Raw genomic sequence first — 18,111 nt, forward strand, 5'->3', positions numbered from 1 at the left:
GCCAATCTGCCCTGGGGATAAATTCCTTCCTGACCCCAAATATGGCAATCAGTTAGACCCTGCAAATGTGGGCAAGACCTACCAGCCAGACGCCTGGGAAAGAATTCTCTGTAGTAACTCAGAGCCTCCCCATCCAGTGTCCCATCTGCAGCTATTGGAAATATTTGGTAACAGCAGTCACAGATTGCCTAGTGTGGCACATGGACCATCTCATCATACCACCCGCTCCATAAACTTATCAAGGTTTAGTCTTGAAACTAGTTAGGTTTCTTGTCCCCACACTGCTCCCTCTGTAAGGCTGTTCCAGAACTTCACTCCATTCCCTATATGTGAGATGGAGATAATACTTCCTTTCTTCCCAGTGTGTCTTGTCTATTTAAACTGTAGGCAGGGATGGTCTCTTATGATGTATTTCTACAGTGTCTAGCCCAATGGGGCCCTGAGTTTGGGAGGAGCCTCTAGGTGCTACTATAATACAAATGAAAAGCAAAGAATGATTTTCACGCCCTCAGATGGAAAGAACGAGCCTCCCAAACATTGATGGAAAAAATGAAGTTCTGCTCTTAAAGTGAATCTGTAACAACAGCATGGTGGGGTCCCACATTTGTTGCTTCTCATGATATCCATATGAAATGTGCTCAGTTTGCAAGTAAAAGGATGTATTAACTTTATCGCTACCAGCGCTGCAAACACATCCTGGTATCTGAGAGCAAGGCTGGGTTTTTCTCCATCACCATTAATAAAGGATCCACCAGGTAAATTAGGCCATGAGTTACACCTGTGCAATCCCATTGTCTTCACATTATACCCTGAGATGGGGTAGTGTGCCATTGATAGCAATAGTACCTAGTGGTCAGCCCACCCTACCATCTGGCTTGGACTCTTCTGAACCCTTAAAGGGCCAGTAGAAATATATAGAAACCTAAGGGTCCGTGGAATGAATGGGAATTGGGGAAGGAATCTGGAGACTACCTTTTAAGGCCTGAAACCTTACAGAGGAGGCAGGGCAAGGCTCCCCCCTTGCCCAACCCGTTGGGCGAAGCTGTGCAGCATAAGGCTGCCTTCCTCCTCCCTCATGGCAGGCAGACGCTGCCAGAAGGCTGGCCTGCTGAACTCTCCAGATTGGAAAGCTAATTGGGAATGGGGGACAGTTGAAGGAAGCTGGTGAAGCCTTGCAGGTGACTCCTCTAAGGCAAGAGGCCAGAGATCTGAACCCCAGCTCCAGAGAGAGGGCTGAAGGGGAACTCCTGTTGGGAGGAGGAGGGTAATATTGGCTACCCTAAGGCAGAGTGACTGTCAGGTGTAACCAGTCCCAGAGAGAGGGCTCAGAGGGAGCTTCTGCTCAAAGGAGAGAGAGAAGGACTGATCTAAGGGAAGGGGCAGAGAAAATGGTAGCAGTACAATCCCACTGCTGCAGGGAAGAGCCAAGGTCAGCTTTTAGGAAACCTCTGTAGCTGGCCCCAGGAAATGCTGTGGGGAACGACCAAAGTCAAGGTGGGTGAGGAATCGGACCCTGCAGATCTTATGACGATATTAGTGAGTGAGATAAAGGTAAGAGTGTGTGATGTTGCACCCCATAAGGCTTTATGGAAATATGCTTATGAATGTAAATATGACATAACTGGAATATGTTTTATGCTACATATGCCATGTGACGTCTACGTAAAGGGTTATGATCTACTGAATCTATTCATCCTATTAGTATGCATTTATCGTTTTTGTATTTGAAATTATGAATATTGGCTGTGTACTTGCTTGGTGTGTGTGGTGTTTTTTTGTTTAAAGTAGCCTTAGTAAGGCATTTGGTCAGCTTCTTTAGAGAGGAATGTACAAGTTAAGTGTTTCTTGATTGGGCACTTAAGCTGACAGTAGACCTTGATAGATGCCAATCCACATCTGAGCTTTCCTGGCTATGTGGCTTGGCCTGTAAAGTTCTGAGTCATGCATGGACATGTGACTTGCCCATGTGACTCCAATACTCCATTTTGTTGCTGTAATTCTGCAGAGGTAGAGGGAAGGGTTTAGACCCACAAGGAGAAACTATATAAAGCCTTGGGAGACCCCTCCATTTTTGTCTTCAGCTGCCTTAAGAGACCCTCTCCACCCCGCAAAGGATACCTGAAAGAAACTGGAACAAATGACAGTAAGCTCGGGGTGATTGCTGGACCTGGACTAGAAGGAGACTAGTCTGTAAAAGAAGGTTACTGGAACATCTGAGGGTGAGGCTTCATCTGTAATCACTTTTTTTAACCTATTAATTAACCCAGAGTATATATTAATACCTGGGGGGCAAACAGCTGTGCATACCTCTCTATTCATGTTATAGAGGGCAGACAATTTGAGTTTACTCTGTGTAAGCTTTAAAATGGCTTTATTTGGGGTTTGGCCCCCATTGGGAGCTGGGCATCTGAGTGTTAGACAAGAATACTTCTTGAGCTTTTTTTTTTTTTTCAGTTAAGCCTGCAGCTGTTGGGGGACATGGTTCAGACTTGGGTCTGGGTTTGCAGTAGATAAGCGTGTCTGGCTCAAGCAAGGCAGGGCACTAAGTCCTAAGCTGCCAGGGAAACAGGCTCAGGGGTAGTCTCAGCACATCAGGTGGCAGTCCCCAAGGGGGTTTCTGTGATCCAGCCTGTCACAGAGCAGCCCAGGGAAAATGCTGAGGCATTGACAGAACAGGTCTTAGCCACCTAAACAGGGTCTCTGGGTTGGAAGCCAGAGGAGAAGGTGGGTCTTCCCCAGAGGTGAAAGTGGACTAGTACGGCATACCGGCAAGAGCCGGTACACAGTCGACCATACTGGCAGGGGGCAGCTTCCCCAGGCCCACGGTTTAAAGGGCCCAGGGCTCCCGTCAGTGGCTGGAGCCCCAGGCCTTTTAAATCACCGCTGGAGCCCCGGGGTAGCAGAGGTGGCCTGGGGCTCTGGCCACCACTACCACAGTGGAGCCCCAGGCCCTTTAAATCGCCGCCGGATCCCCAGGGCTCCTGGCCGCCGCTGCTACCCCCTGGCTCCAGCAGCAGGGCTCTGGTGGTGATTTAAAGGGCCCAGGGCTCTGGCCACCGCTACCGCAGTGGAGCCCCAAGCCCTTTAAATCTCAATTTAAAGGGCCTGGGAATTTAAAGGCCCTGCCTCTTTCAGTTGAGGCCCCGCCCCTTGCTCAGGACTCCAGCGTACCGGTAAGTCCTTTAAGTTACTTTCACCCCTGGTCTTCCCCTGCCTCTCCCGAGACCAGGAGGGGAAGCATGAATGTCAAGAATAAAAAGCCAAGAATGACAAATGTCAGAGACTGAGAGCCAGGCCTGGAAGTTGTTAGATTTTGAGTTTATTTTCTGGACCTCTCTGTTAATCTCCAGCAGGGGGCATGGACTGAGTGGTGACTTGGCGTGAGGGCTAGGCCATGTACAACACTTGACACCAGAATGACCACAGGCGGTGCTTGACCAGAAAAAGCCTGGCAACACCAAACCCAGGCACAGGAGGTACTCTGGAGGTGAGAGGCTTGGTGACTTCCCCTCAGGGACACCTTCAATGCAAATGATTTGGAGCTTATTAAATGATTCTGCTGCTAGAAGGGATAGATGGTGACTCACTGTTGCTTAGCTGGGCTGGCCCTGCAGGGCTCATAGGAGTAAAAAGCAGCAAAAGTGGACTTTTGTCACTAGAGTCAGCTATAGGGCTTGAATACAAGCAGCTGATCTGCTAGGTTAGATGGTGCCATTTTCCCACTTCAGAATAGAAGCACACTTTTAGGCCTTCTTAGCAAGGTTGTTGTGGGGCTAGATGAGAGAGAGAAGCATTTTGCTTGGATGTAAAAGTGGATAACTAGAGCGATTACAGTACATGGATAATTCAGTGCACAGCCTGGCTCAGAATGGCGATTGGGCTAAAGGGCAATGAGCCATGATACTGATGGGGCTTCTGGGGAAATAATTGCCTCATTCAGCTGAATGAGGCAATAACCCCAGACTGCTGTTGAGAATGGCGCCTAAAATCAGGATTGTTCAGAATGGGCTTCTCCACAGAAGGCGTAATTCAGTTTGAGAGATTGTATTCGAGTCAGGCCACCATTAGAAGTCAACAGGAGTAGGGCCTGAGTAACGCCCCAGGGTGAACTGGTGACCGCTCTCCTTGTCAATGAGGTGGAGGGTTGTAGAACCCCACATGAGAGGTCCCAGAGGATGTATGCCACAGGGGGAAGCACTCCGCACCACACCCTGAGGAAGAAAATGGATTCAGCACACAACCCCAGCAGACTTCAGGGAGCAGGAGTCCAGCCCTTTGTCTCCTTTGCTGTGGCACCATCTCCCAGCTCCTTGGCAGTTCCCGTCCACTGTAGCTGTCCTGCCGGGAGCTTCCTAGCCAATGCCTACCCAGTGGAACTTCCTGGAAAACTGCAGGGTGGAGCAGCTCAGCAGAAAGCTAATACAGAGTACAGAGAGCCACTGTTGCAGAAACAGCTTTCCTCCCTTTCCTTTGCAGGGGGAGGGGAAGATCCATGTGAGGAAGGTGCTCATGGCATATCCAGGCCCTAAGTAAAAGCTCTGGATCTGTCCCTATACACATCTGAATGTGATGATGGCAAAATGTTTATCCTGGAAAATAAACAGAAGTATCCTAATCAGTGACTTGAGCCCTACAAGTCCAGCATTTCATACACTCACAACTTCTTAGGAAGTCGCTTACTCGCTTGCTTGCTTGTTTATTACACACTGAGTGGACTCTGACCCAGACCTCAAAAGACTGGGTTTGGTATAATTTTAATGGCATTCCGAGCAGTTGCAAATGTCTTTTACTGTGTTTCAGCAGCTGAAACTGATTAATACTGTTCACAGCTGGTAATAATTTACTGGTGATCAAAGGTCAGCTCAGTCATTTTTTCTGTAGGGGGCAGAAGCCAAGTGAGCAAATAACAAAGAAGTAGGGAGAGAGGTAGACACTATTAATATGTCACATTTGGCTTACACATACCTGCTATTTAACTACAGTCCTCTTCTGTCTCGCACCCTGAGGCAGCAGAAAACTAATAGGCCTGTCATCTGGGGAGATAACACAACATTGATCATTACAACTTCACTAAATAAGTAATTTGAAATTAATTATATTGCACCCTAGTAAGATTAGCTCTGGTTGACTCTTTACTCCTTGTAGATGATCATGTCAGGGTTGAATACAGTAGTTCTAACCTTGTGCCAGCTTGCAGACGTGCAGCATATAACTAGGGTAGGAAATGGATGAACACTGAGTCCGTGCATATCGTACCACCGTGTCACGCTGCAAAGTGCAGTATCTACTGCCCAGAGTGGAGAGAATTTAAAACCCTGGCACCTCTGCAAACTGGCTGAAATCTAGGCAATGATGCCAGTTTATCTAGAGGTCTGAAGGATGATTTAGAGGCAGCATAATCCAAATACAACTCCAGAGTTTGCTACATCCCTATTCTATGGGTAGGTGGACTCAGCCCCTGTGAGAAGTCTGGGGTCTCTTTAATCATGTCTGAGCAGCCCATGCGTGCTGGGGGGAAGAATGGCTCCAGAGGGAGGAGGCCACAGTGCTGAGGCTGGAAGTGGTCTAAAGGGGTGGAAACGAAGTAGCAAAAGCAGATCTTGGAAGGCGCCATGCCATCCCCCACCAGTGTGCTGCAAATGGCAAGTTAACTCTAAATCCACCATTTCTACTTCAGAGCTATAGAGTCACATGTGACTGTCCAAGACCCTAAATGTGGCTATCATAGCATCCATAGGTCTGATCAGAACTCTTCTCACTCTGCCCAGAAGAAGACCAGGACACCAGTCACTGCAGAGCTCCCTTAAATATGTGAGAATGCAGAGCAAATTGGACGGCCTCTGGCTAAGGCTTCCATCCAAGAAGAGGGGTGGAGGGGAGCAATGCCTTACCATATGCATCCTTGAAGGGAACAAGAGGCAGAGAAGAAATGTACTGACTGGAGTTTCAGAGGGTCCCAAACAACCTCAGCTTGGTATTCCAGTTCTGCTGGGTGATGGCTTCGTTACTGTTGCATCAGTAGATTATAACATTGAGTCAAGGTGATGCAGAGTCAGAACACCTTACTGCAACGACTCTGTGTCTCTCTGCAAGCACGTTCAGCAATGATATGGCCCAGCAGCTGTTCAAGGCTGGGCACCTCTGCTCTAAACAATAGTGAGAAACTGCTGAGCACAGGCATGTTCTAAAGGATGCTTTCAGATTTGTTCTTTTACCCTGCGGCTATATGGTGCAAGCACTGCTCTGGCTGCAAGCAATGCTTCCGCTTTTCTCGCTGGGAGCTGCTGTAGAACTTGCAATATTGCTGAGATAAACGCCTGACCTGATGTGCTTGAACGGTCTCCTCTCCACTTCAGCTGTTACAGAGGGCAACATTTCCCTTTTGGATATTCTCCTAGGGAGTCTGTCCTGCCTAACTGAGCCCTACTTTCTTGTCCTCCCTCTCTGTCCTTTTGGGAGGTGGGAAGGTGTTAAACACTGAGCCAGCAGGGGAGGGGAGGGGGAAAAAAGACCTTGTCCACAAAGATGCAGCTTGAACTCCAGCTACTTTAATAAACTTTAGCAAAGCCTTTGATACTGTCTCACATGACCTTCCCATAAACAAACTAGGGAAATGCAACCTAGATAGAGCTACTATAAGGTGGGTGCAAAACTGGTGGGAAAACTGTTCCCAGAGAGTAGTTATCAGTGTTATCACAGTCATGCTGAAAGGGCATATAGAGTGGGGTCCTGCAGGGATCAGTTCTGGGTCCAGTTCTATTCATCAATGGTTTAGATAATGGCATAGAGAGTACATGAAAGTTTGCGGACGATACCAAGCTGGGAGGGGTTGCAAGTCCTTTGGAGGATAGGATTAAAATTCAGAATGTCTGGAGAAATGGTCTGAAGTATATAGGATGAAATTCAATAAGGACAAATGGAAAGTGTTCGTTCCTAAGTAGACTAATCAGTTGCACACCCAAAAAATGGGGAAATGACTGCCTAGGAAGGAGTACTGCGGAAAGAGGTCTGGGGGTCATAATGGACCACAAGCTAAATATGAGTCAACAGTGTAATGCTGTTGCAAAAAAAAAAAAGTGAACATCCTTCTGGGCTGTTCTAGTAGGAGTGTTGTAAGCAAGACATGAGAAGTAATTCTTCCTCTCTCCTCTGCGCTGATTAGGCCTCAACTGGAGTATTGTGTCCAGTTCTGGGCACCACATTTCAGGAAGGATGTGGACAGATTGGAGAGAGTCCAGAGAAGAGCGGCATCGTTAAAGGTCTAGAAAACATGACCTATGAGGGAAGATTGAAAAAATTGGTTTTGTTTAGTCTGGAAAAGAGAAGATTGAGAGGGGACATGATACGTTTTCAAGTTTGTAAAAGGTTAGAATGAGGAAGAAAAATTGTTTTTCTTAACTTCTGAGGATAGGACAGGAAGCAATGGGCTTAAATTGCAGCAAGGGAAGTCTAGGTTGGACATTAGGAAAAAAAATCCCAACTGTCAGGGTAGTTAAGCACTGGAATAAATTGCCTTGGGAGGTTGTAGAATCTCCATCATTGGACATTTTTAAGAACAGGTTAGACAAACACCTGTCAGGAATGGTCTAGATAATGCTTAGTCCTGCCACAAGAGCAGAGGACTGGACTAGATGATCTCTCGAGGTCCCTTCCAGTTCTATGATTTCTATAAAACCATTTATAGATGGGCTTTTCCAAGCAGCCCATGGGATTTATCAGAGGTGGGAGGAAATGAGGTGGGGGAAGCAGACTTGACACATTGCAACTAGATCTGGGCCCAAGACTCTGGATACAAACACCCTAGATTCAAGGGCCTGGACCCAAACTTTATGCTTGGTTCTTGTCTCTAATTAGGCAAATCAAAATGCCAAATCTGAAGAGCTGAGACTCCCAGCATAGAAAAAATTCCAGGCTGGATCCAGTCTTCGCAGCTGGGGTCCTCAAACTTGTTCTTGGTTTCTCCTCAAACATCCATATTGACAGCCCTCTGCTAAGCTGGAAGTAGAGTTGTTACTAGAATGGGGTTCTAGAATGGACACTGAAATGATGACTCCATGCTGCAGCAAGCGTTACTGAAGCAGCTGATACTGTCCCTGCTACAGCAGAGAGCCTCTGATATTTGAGTGGGGCTATAGGTTCACATATGGCTACTGAGCTGATTGGGGGAGAGGGAATGCTGCTAAAGAGCAAAACGTTTTGGGTGTTGTGCTTATTGGAGGGTTTAGTGGGAGATTATTAGTGCCATATGATAGGAACTGTGCCTAACGAGATCCCTCTCTCAAGAGCTCACAAGTCTTAAAGGCCTGAGTGAGAACACTAGTGCTCAATGCACTATATAGACCAGCATATGGTCATGAAGAGAAAGATGGCCTTGGAGTTAAGGCACTAGACTAGGTGTCGAGATGTAGCAGTGAGGAGGTTTAGGTTCAGTTCTCCTCTTTGCACAGGCTTCGTATGTGAGTCTGGCCAGGTCACTTAGGCCCAGATTTTTAAAGCTATTTAGGTGTCCCTGCTCTCAGAGTTTCTACACTTAACTGATTCAGGAGCCTCAGTCTCTCTTTCAAAAGGGATTTAGTCACTTAAGAGACAATCCCATTGACAGTCAAATCTGGGCCTTAATCTGTGGGCCCCCCTCAGTAAAATGGCAATAATAATATTCCCTTTCACCCGCTCTTCCCTTTCTTGTCTTTTTTTAGTTTGTAAGCTCTGCAGAACAGGGACTGTCTCTTCCTACATGCATGGCCCGTACTATATCCAAAGTGGCCTCTAGGCATGGCTCTAATACAGATAATAGCTGGAATTCATGCACGTGTTCAGTTTTCAAGAGTACATAAAACAGAGCAAGGAAGAGGGAGGAGAGCTTAGGACACATTAATTGGGAGGCTGTTCCAGGTGTATAGGGCAACCTGAAAAAGGCCTGGAGTGGGTGAAGAAGATAATGGTACTACTGTTTAGCTGTTTTATAGCACTTAACATTTAAATATCTCCACATGCTTTACAAACTGGGCAATTCTCATTGCTCCCATTTTACATACATGGAAATTGAAATGGAGAGGTGAAGTAACTTTCTCAAGGTTGCACAGCAAGTCTGTGTCTGGGTCAGGACTAGAGCCATGGGAATCTCTGCTTTGGTCCCCTGTACACCTGGTAAAGGAGTCGGAGTGACATAAAGGGGCTCTAAAAGCCCCAGATCTGACCCAGGTTGAAGTTCTCTGGTGCTAGAACTTCCTGTGGCTGGCTTCTGAAAACCCCTCATAAGTCCCAGGAGCAGGGGCATCTTGGGGATGAGGCTGGGGATGGAAGGGGTGTGCTGGGGGGGGGGCGGGGGGAGGGAAATGTGATGTAGAGATTCTGGGCAGCACTGCTGCCCCAGGACAGCCAAGAACAGATTGCCATAACAGGTCGCATAACATATCAGTTATGCTTGTGGCAGGGAAGTCTGCTTAGGCCCTGGAGCAATGCAGGTTTAATGCAATGGTTTAAAGCCACCGTAGCCCTCCTCCCCCTGCACTACTCCCCCATCCCTTGAAGTAGTACAGCTTAGAATCTCGCCCCAGGCCTCTTGAATCTTTTATTGATGGGTTCCAGCTACTAGTCCTACAGCCTCTCTGATTCTAGTGATGAGAGCAACTGCGCCTCCTCACTCTGCTGGCTGAAAGTTTTGAAAATATCCTGGTAGTTCTTGTTTCTCACTAAGTTGTGAGGTTAAATGACTTAATGTTTGTAAAGTGTGCTGTGATGTGTACCTGGTAGTGTACCTGGCTAGCTCAGTTGGTAGAACATCAGACTTTTAATTTGAGGGTCCGGGATTCAAGTCCCTGGTCAGGTATGGGGGGATTGTATTCCCCCCAAGAGCTTCAAAAGGCAGTTCTTCTGTACCCTCCTTGACATCTGACAGAATGAGGAGCAATGGTCTCAAGTTGCAGTGGGGGAGGTTTAGGTTGGATATTAGGAAAAACTTTTTCACTAGGAGGGTGGTGAAACACTGGAATGTGTTACCTAGAGAGGTGGTTGAATCTCCTTCCTTTGAGGTTTTTAAGGTCCAAGCCCTGGCAGGGATGATTTAGTTAGGAATTGGCCCTGCTTTGAGCAGGGGGTTGGACTAGATGACCTCCTGAGGTCCCTTCCAACCCTGATCTTCTATGATCCTTGGGAGGTGCCATGGAAGTGCAGAGAGTTATGATGTTTGGAAACACTTTATAAATGCAAATTATGAAGAGGCAGAATGTTGGCACAATAGTTGAACAGAAATAGGGGGGAAACCCAGAATGGTTACGAAGGGTCATAGCAAAGTGTTCGGCCTCTTTTACAGATTCAAGAATTCTTTGATTAGGCATGCTTCTTCCCAAAAGGACCTTTTCTTTGCAAATGAAATTGGTGCTCTGTCAGCATGTTACTTGCAAAACAAACACACTGCTGGGCTGATGAGATGCAAAAGGAATTGGGTTTCTGCAGGGTTGTAAAGAGTAGGTGTGGTTTCTCTGTATGAGAAACAAAAGCATGGCTATACAGATGGGAAGCAGGGAGAGTGGATTTGAGAGGTGTGCAGGGGGAGGAGAAACATAACTTCATTAGTTTGTAAAGTGGACTGCAAAGGGTGAGAAGCCAAGTATAGGATATGGAGGTAAAAGAATAAGATATTTAGTTACCCTGCTCTGCACTAATACTCTGCCTGAGTGGCTTACAAAGGAATCGAATGCTATCAGGGAGAATACCAATAGGCCCCATCCTCATTCCACATAAACTAATGGCCAAGACTTCAGTGGGCACAGGATCAGGATCATATGTTGTAGGACAGGAGAGCAACTATGAGAGAGGAAAAGTGACATGTGAGAGTGGACTCTAGAGAGTGATAAAAGGAAGGGAACTGAGGAAGGAGTTTGGGGTTGATGGTGAGTGGTTTCTTTTTTTTTTTTTTTTTTTGGAAATTTCACCCGATATTCCCTGGAACCGTGTTGAAGGTGGTTTTCTCCCTTCACATGGTTAACACCACTCCCTTGAGGTGGCCCAGGAAAACCTGGTGCTGACACTCGTCGTCCTTTTCCTAGTGTAGACAGGCCCTCCTAAGATAAGCAGGGGAGCAGTGGAGCTTGTGAAACACATTGGCTCTGGAGGAGACACACATGGTGGGATTCTTGAGGTGGGGGTAGGGGAACCATTTGTGTCCTTCCATAGGTAACATTTTCATGCTTAGGAACATAAGCTTATTGCCCACCTAGCAATAGTTTTACCACTGTTGGCTTAGGAGGGGTCTATTTGAAATAATGCTGACCTAATGATTTTTTTTATTGACTTCAATAAGATTTGCTTCTATTTAAAGCAATCTAGACTGACTACTGCATTGGGTAATCACCCAGTGCTCAGAGATTTAAACTGACTTCAAGGTAAGTGGAAGGAAGCAGGAGTGAGTTATGGACTTGGGGTGCAATCCCTCCCCAGAGGAAAACTGTTTGTGGTCAGTGTGGGCATGGAGACAGCTAAAAGAGTTGAAAGGTGCAAGGGCTAGTTACAATATGTAAAGGTAGTCGCATGTTCCACTTGAATTAAATTACTCTACCTTTATTGCCCAGACCAAGTACAGAAACTTGTGTGCCTTACACAGACACACATAATTGAGAGATGCATGATGCCGTCTATGGCAATAGGAAGTATAGATACTGGACCTTTATGGTATGACTGGCCTTCTCCAGGCAAGGCACCTCTTAGACTTCCCATTAACTGTCACATTTCACGTCTCTGTGTTATCTTAGTTGCGAGGCACAGACAGGGAGGCGTTCCAGGGCTGGCTAAACCCACGTGCTGTAATAAAGACTCTTATAGTGGTAGTGCTGTGAAATAAGGTTGGAGGAGGATTTCCAAGGTGCTGTACTTTCATCGCAGCCCTCAAGTTATGTGGCACCGTGGCTAGGCTAGGAGAACTCTACAGCAGGCCAGGGTGAATTCGCAGGTACTTAAGCCTATGTCACAAATGTCACCCAGATTCTGGGGCGGCTCAGACCAGTTCAGTCCCTGGCAGAAGATAGAGAAGTCCTCAGAGCTGCCTTAATTTGTGCCCCCACTGACAAGGTCCCATGGGCTTTATGCATCTGCATAATAGTTGAGATGTAGAGATGCCAGGGTCACAGATCTCACTACTCCCCTCCAATTCCCAACACATTCCTGGAATGGCTCCTGCACAAAAGGTTTCCTTTGCACGAGGAATTCAGCAGAGGGCTGATGCTTTGTGGCTGGTGGAAAGGGGCTTCAGGGCAGCCATGAATGAGACACACAGATTTTAAGCTTGATCTCGGGCAGTCATTCACTCCACAGAAGGGCGGGCGGGGGGGAAGCGGGCAGGAAACCTTGTCATTGCTCATCTCCTCCCTAAACTGAATGGTACAAATGTTCTTACTCTCTCTGCAGATGGAATTCTTCCCATGCCTTTGATAATCCGCCTAGGATGTAATGGATGCACAGTGGTGATTAAATACGTGAGAGTCATGTAGCTTGGATCTGGATGCAGGTCTCAATGGTCTTGTGAAGAATTTGAAAAGTATAGTGCTATGCAATAGCTTCCTCTCGATTGGAGGCCTATAATGGGAAGCAAGTAATCTAATAATACTTTGCAGATGTATAGTGCTCTGAATCAGAAGAACTCAAAGCTCTTTAGAAATGTCCCATTTCTTTGGGGTTTTTTCCCCTGTAAAGCTACACTGTGTATAAGTGCCAGGGGTTGGACTACTGTGTAGAAATAGCTCTAGCTAGCCACATTCATTCCTAAAGGGATTGGTATTCTGGAAAGGTCTGTGATAGGTCCCAATGCCTCATGTACCAGACAGATTATGACAACCTAGTTGCAAACAAAACAATACACAGTAGGAAGAACTGGTTATTTAAATGGCTTTGTACAAAGGGCTGTATTCACCCTCTGAGACCTCATGAGCTTGTCTAAAAAGAGTGACTGGACTTGTATCTTGTAATATGGAGAGGTAATTGTGGTGAGATTAGTGCAGACTTGTGCTCCTAAACCCCAGAGGACCATAGCATGAGAGCATTATTCCTGGGAGACGTTTTTGTAGTGCAGAGAAGGGGAGTCTAATGAATAAATGGCAGTGGAAAAAACTGAAGAGAGAGGGGAAAGTGTAAGGAATAACAATCAGGAATTGAATTCCTTAAAGAAATAGCTACTTCAGTGTCCTAAAGTACAGCACCCTGTTTAAGGTCACAGTAATTGTTCTTTTTTCAAGCAATGTCTTTGCCAATAAAAAGAGGCAGCCAAAGTATTCTTGACATAATGAGCCCATTTCAGACCTGGCATAAGCAGTTTTAATTCCACTGATGTCAGAGTCCCACCTGCATATATCAGGTCAGAATTTGTCCCATTATTTCTATGTGGCCCTCCTCTGCCTCAGAATTCTGGTGTGATCTTGAGCAAGTCACGTAATTTCTCTCTGCCTCCATTTCCCCCATCTGTAAAATGGGCACTTCATCCCTTTCAGCTAGACTCAATCCATCTTGTTTTGGTTGGGCTAGCAGTTTTATTCCTTCCCCCAGCAAAAGGAACAAAATGTTAACCCCGGGCGGGGGAGGGGGAGAAGTCTACTCTTTCTCATCAAGGCATGACAATTTCATGATATTGGCCCAGTTTAACTGCAAAGAAACAATGACCCAGAATTATTAGGTCTTGGACCAGAATCTTTCAGAGACCTAGTCATAGTGATCATCATTTCAGTCTTCTAAAATATTTAATGAAATTAATTCTTAGCCAATATAGGGAAGAATGTTGCCCAACTCAATAAATTAGGCTTCTGTTAGAGATGTCCTTTCCAAGAGCCATGGTGCAATGCCTAGTTTCCAGCAAACACAGAGGTGACATCCACAATGACTGCAAATGGTTCTTCTGTCGTTCCTTGGAACACTGGGAATTGCATACCAGAACCATGCATAATACTTAGTTACAATCAAGAAACCTTGTCAGGATACAAGCCTAAAAATGATCATCCAGAGCAAGAGATGGGCCAAAACCAAAACCTTAATGCTTTGAAGAAATTGGACCTGGTTCCAGTTCTAAATTTTTTTTGTCTTTGCCTATGTGTCTTTATCCCTCTGTTTCTATCTCGCATATTATATCTAGGATCTTAGACACCTGTTGTCATAGTAGCTAAGAGCAGACTTACAGTATTCATCCACATATTTACTGGTTCTTATGGGCTTAGGAAAAGATCTTTTCAAAAGTAACTAGTGATTTTTGGGTGACCAGCTGGAGACATCTGAAAGGAATCTGATTTTCAGATATTGCATAGTATTTAAATAGGTCTGATTTCAAGAGGGTGAATACTGAGCAATGTCTGAAAATCAGGCCCCTTTAACATGTCTCCAGCTGGTCACCCAAAATTACTAATTACTTTTCAAAATCTTGGCATTAGGACTGCACCTCTCAGCTTACTCCTTTATCTTTACTTTGCTGCAGAAGAGGAGAGAGGCAACACTGATAAGAAAAAGATTCTCTTGGAATCAAGGTCCAAGTCTTCTACTTCTTACCCTGGAAGATGTTGGGACAAGGCAATAGAAATGGATTTTTCACAGCATCTCACAAGCTTTATGAAGTATAGAGATGGAGCCATATCCTAGAACTTGATGCCCCCAAACTCTGAGTGGGGCTGGGGTTCAAAATCTGAAGCCAGATTGGATCCAAATTTTGTAAATGACCCCTATTGTTTTATAATGGGCTAAACAAAAATCCCAAGCCCAAGCACCTCCAGATTTTGGGGTGTTCAAAATTTAGACTCAGATCAGATATTTCATGAGAAATCCAAATTGAAAAGTCCAGGGGGACTCATTACTGCAATACGCCTGAACTCTCTCACATGCTGTGCACTTAATTTGTGCTTGGTTGAAGGGATCCTTTAGCTGGCAACCAGCCCTACATTCTTAAGTTCATGTTAATCAGCAGCCACTCAGCATGTAGCTGCTGCTTCTCCCATATTCAGACTAATGAGGGCAGAGTTTGCATGGCTTGTTAAATGCTTGTTGTCATGTTCACATTCATGTTCTTAGAGAATTTAAAAAAAGAGGCCAAGCAGAGAAGCATTCCGTTAAAAGCTTATGAGCTGGACAGGTGCTTTGGACCTGTATTTGACCTGGAAAGGTTAATCTGTGGCTAAGTAGCTGCTGGGAACACTAGTCCCAGAAAGAAAGAGGTCACATTCTCTTCTACTATAGTGGTGCAACCCCCTCCTGAGTTCAATGGGGCTGCAAGCAGCAGCAGGAGGATTTGGTTCATGGTGTGCACAGAATGCTCCAACTGTGGAAATCTCATTTAAAAAAAGAACCAAAAAAAATCCCCCTCAGAGCAAGACTGGGTGCAGCATGTCTGTTTTAACTGTTCGCATGCTGGGGATGAGAAATGAAAATCCTTTGATTGATCTAGTGCTGTGTCACATGGTCTCTCTGCCCCCAGGATCTTACAATCAAATCTATACAAGACAGGACAACAGCTGTGAGGACGCTGAGGGGCTTGATTCTCCATTACTCCGCACCTCATGCAGTCACTTACATCATTGCACAGAAAGTGTAAAAAGCCAGCATTCTGACTGGTTAATATTTCACACCCAAATTGCATTGATGCAAATGACACCCCTAGGTTTAGCGTGGTGGAGAGCTGGGCCCCAAGAGTGAGGTGATTGAGACAGGAAGGATTTCTGGCTGGGAAGCAGCTTGACAGAAAAGGAAGATTCGGAGGTGCTTGACAGAAAAGTGGGAGATAGTCCCAGGCATAGGGGGAAGCAAACGTATGAATGAAGGCGTCATTGCTGAGAATGGATGGAAGACTAATGCAAAGAGCAAGCGGTAAGGAGGGAGAACTGGGTGCAATGTAGCAAGAGAGTTGGAGGGAATAAGAGGAGAAACGTGACAGTGGGAGGGAATAAGAGGAAAAACATGGCAGTGACAAAGTCTATGTAGGGCCTCTGAAAGTAAGCATGAGGCTCTTGAATTCTTCAAGTAAGAAATGAGGACGCCAATGAAGGGGCTCAAAGTGACGTGGGTGGAGCAGTGGGAGAGGCAGAGACCTTTAGCAGCAGCCCTTTGGTGAGGAGGGAGGACGCAGAGGAGAAGGGGGAGGATGGAGTAGAGAAGGTAATTTGCTCTCTCAGTCATTCTCGCCATCAAATTCAGGTACTTCTATCTTCACTTCAGAGGGTGCAATAAGGCTGCACTGTCCAAACCTGCAAGGATTTTCAGTGAAAATACCACATGCCAAACACCTTTTGTGAAGGGAGGCCAAAGAACAGTCTCCAATGTCCAGACTTGCTACAATATGTAGCAATAACCCTGACCTTGTAGGATGGTTCTTGAGGTAGCCAGGACTGCGTGTAACCTTCTCTCCTGTCCCCAGCATGAGGGAGTCTTGCTTGTGTTAGTTTGGTGTTTGCTCCCTGACGCCACCGGCTTGTTAGGCACTCTCCTCTGGGCAATGCCAGTCCTGTCTTTGCCCAGCAGGTTAACAAGAAGTGCCTCCCAGTCCTAGTGTTCCCCTGAAGCATTCCACTCTGTTGTCCAGCCCCTGACACTGCTACTCACTGAAATCCCAGATACTCTGCCCCCAAAGGAGCAGTGTGCCCCAGTTTTACCTTCATTCACTGTTCCTGTATAGTGTATAGTACTCTGAGCACTTATAATAAAAGAATCTATTTAAGAAAGACTAGAGATTCAATTAGAAACAGGAGAAAGTGATGGAAGCAAATGGTTACAATACAGAACAAAATAATAAAATGAACTACAGCCTACACTTTATCAATCGTTACCCTTTCCTCTCTAATAAAGTAGGTTTTCCCCCAAAGTTTGCTCTGTTGCAGAGCTGGCTGGCTTCACGGGAACCAGGATCCAATCTTTAGGGAAACTCCCCTGCTCAACAAGCTGGCTTCTCAGCAAATGGATGCAGAGTGTCTTTTGTGATGGACTGAATCAGTCGTTTGTCTTTATTCACAAACAGGGCAAATCTCTCATCTGTTATAATGTTCCTTTTTATTTCCAAGTGGTTTTGATTGTTTGCAGTTGTCTTTGGTGATTTTTTCCATTGGCTGTTCTGAACCTTGCATTTCATCACTAGCTAACCAGGAAGGGATGACCACTCCCTCTACTCACCAAGACATATGAGTCAGGTGACCCTTTTACTCCAAGACCATAAGGCATAATTTCCAATATAGTCACAATATTCCTTAAATATTACCTATTCACACATCTCACAATGACTGAGTATTGATAAGTTACAAGCTTTCAGTAGAGACCTCACATGCTACCCTTCATGGATAAAAACCATGAAAGTGGTAGTAGGTATAGTGAGTTTGTCCGGTCTAAGACAGGAGTTCTTTGTTAAGAACATAAGAATGGCCATACTGGGTCAGACCAAAGGTCCATCTAGCGCAGTATCCTGTCTTCCGACAGTGGCCAATGCCAGGTGCCCCAGAGGGAATGAATGGAACAGGTAATCATCAAGTGATCCATCCCCTGTTGCCCATTCCCAGCTTCTGGCAAACAGAGGCTAGGGACACCACCCCTGACCATCCTGCCTAATAGCCATTGATAGATCTATCCTCCATGAACTTACTTAGTTCTTGGTGAGCACTTTGCTGGCCAGTACCAATGACCTCTGTGTCACATTTGGGAGTAGGAGTAACCAGACAAGATACAAAGAAAGTCTGAGTCTCAGTAGCCCAGTGTCTAATTATATTGGAGGTGGGCTCAAGCTGCAACTTGCATCCATAGTTTGAACACTCCAAAGTGCTAGTTGTTTGGATCTGGGGTTCTGGGCAGGCCCATTATAAAGCAGGGGCTATTTGCAAACTGTGGCTCCATTCCTATCACCCGTAAAGTATGGGATGCTCTCTCTAAATACACTGGATTTAAACAGTTTCAATATAAAATATGAATGCAATTCACCCTTATGTTGTGCTTCAAGTGATCTGAAAAAAGTAGGATCGATCATAATCTGAGAGCAGCAGTTTTGGTAAGACCGTGCTTAAATCGTGCCCTTCAGCAACCCTGCTTTTTGTTTTTTGCTGGGTCTGTAATCCCTTTGCAAATTCTGCCCCCCCCCCCACTTTAAGCAGTATCTTTATCCAAAAGATCAGC

General features: G+C 45.8%; 1 protein-coding gene and 1 non-coding gene across 2 annotated transcripts in view; both read left to right on the plus strand.

Moving 5' to 3' along the window:
• The window catches only part of SUSD4 (sushi domain containing 4), a 182,320-nt gene that overhangs the window by 4,099 nt on the left and 160,110 nt on the right, over nucleotides 1-18,111 (plus strand). The window lies entirely within an intron of this gene.
• Nucleotides 9,757-9,829, plus strand: TRNAK-UUU (transfer RNA lysine (anticodon UUU)). Its single transcript has one exon. It is a non-coding gene; the product is annotated as a tRNA-Lys (tRNA).

The sequence above is a fragment of the Lepidochelys kempii genome, chromosome 3 (genome assembly GCF_965140285.1).
Source record: "Lepidochelys kempii isolate rLepKem1 chromosome 3, rLepKem1.hap1, whole genome shotgun sequence".
Taxonomy (NCBI): Eukaryota; Metazoa; Chordata; order Testudines; family Cheloniidae; genus Lepidochelys; species Lepidochelys kempii.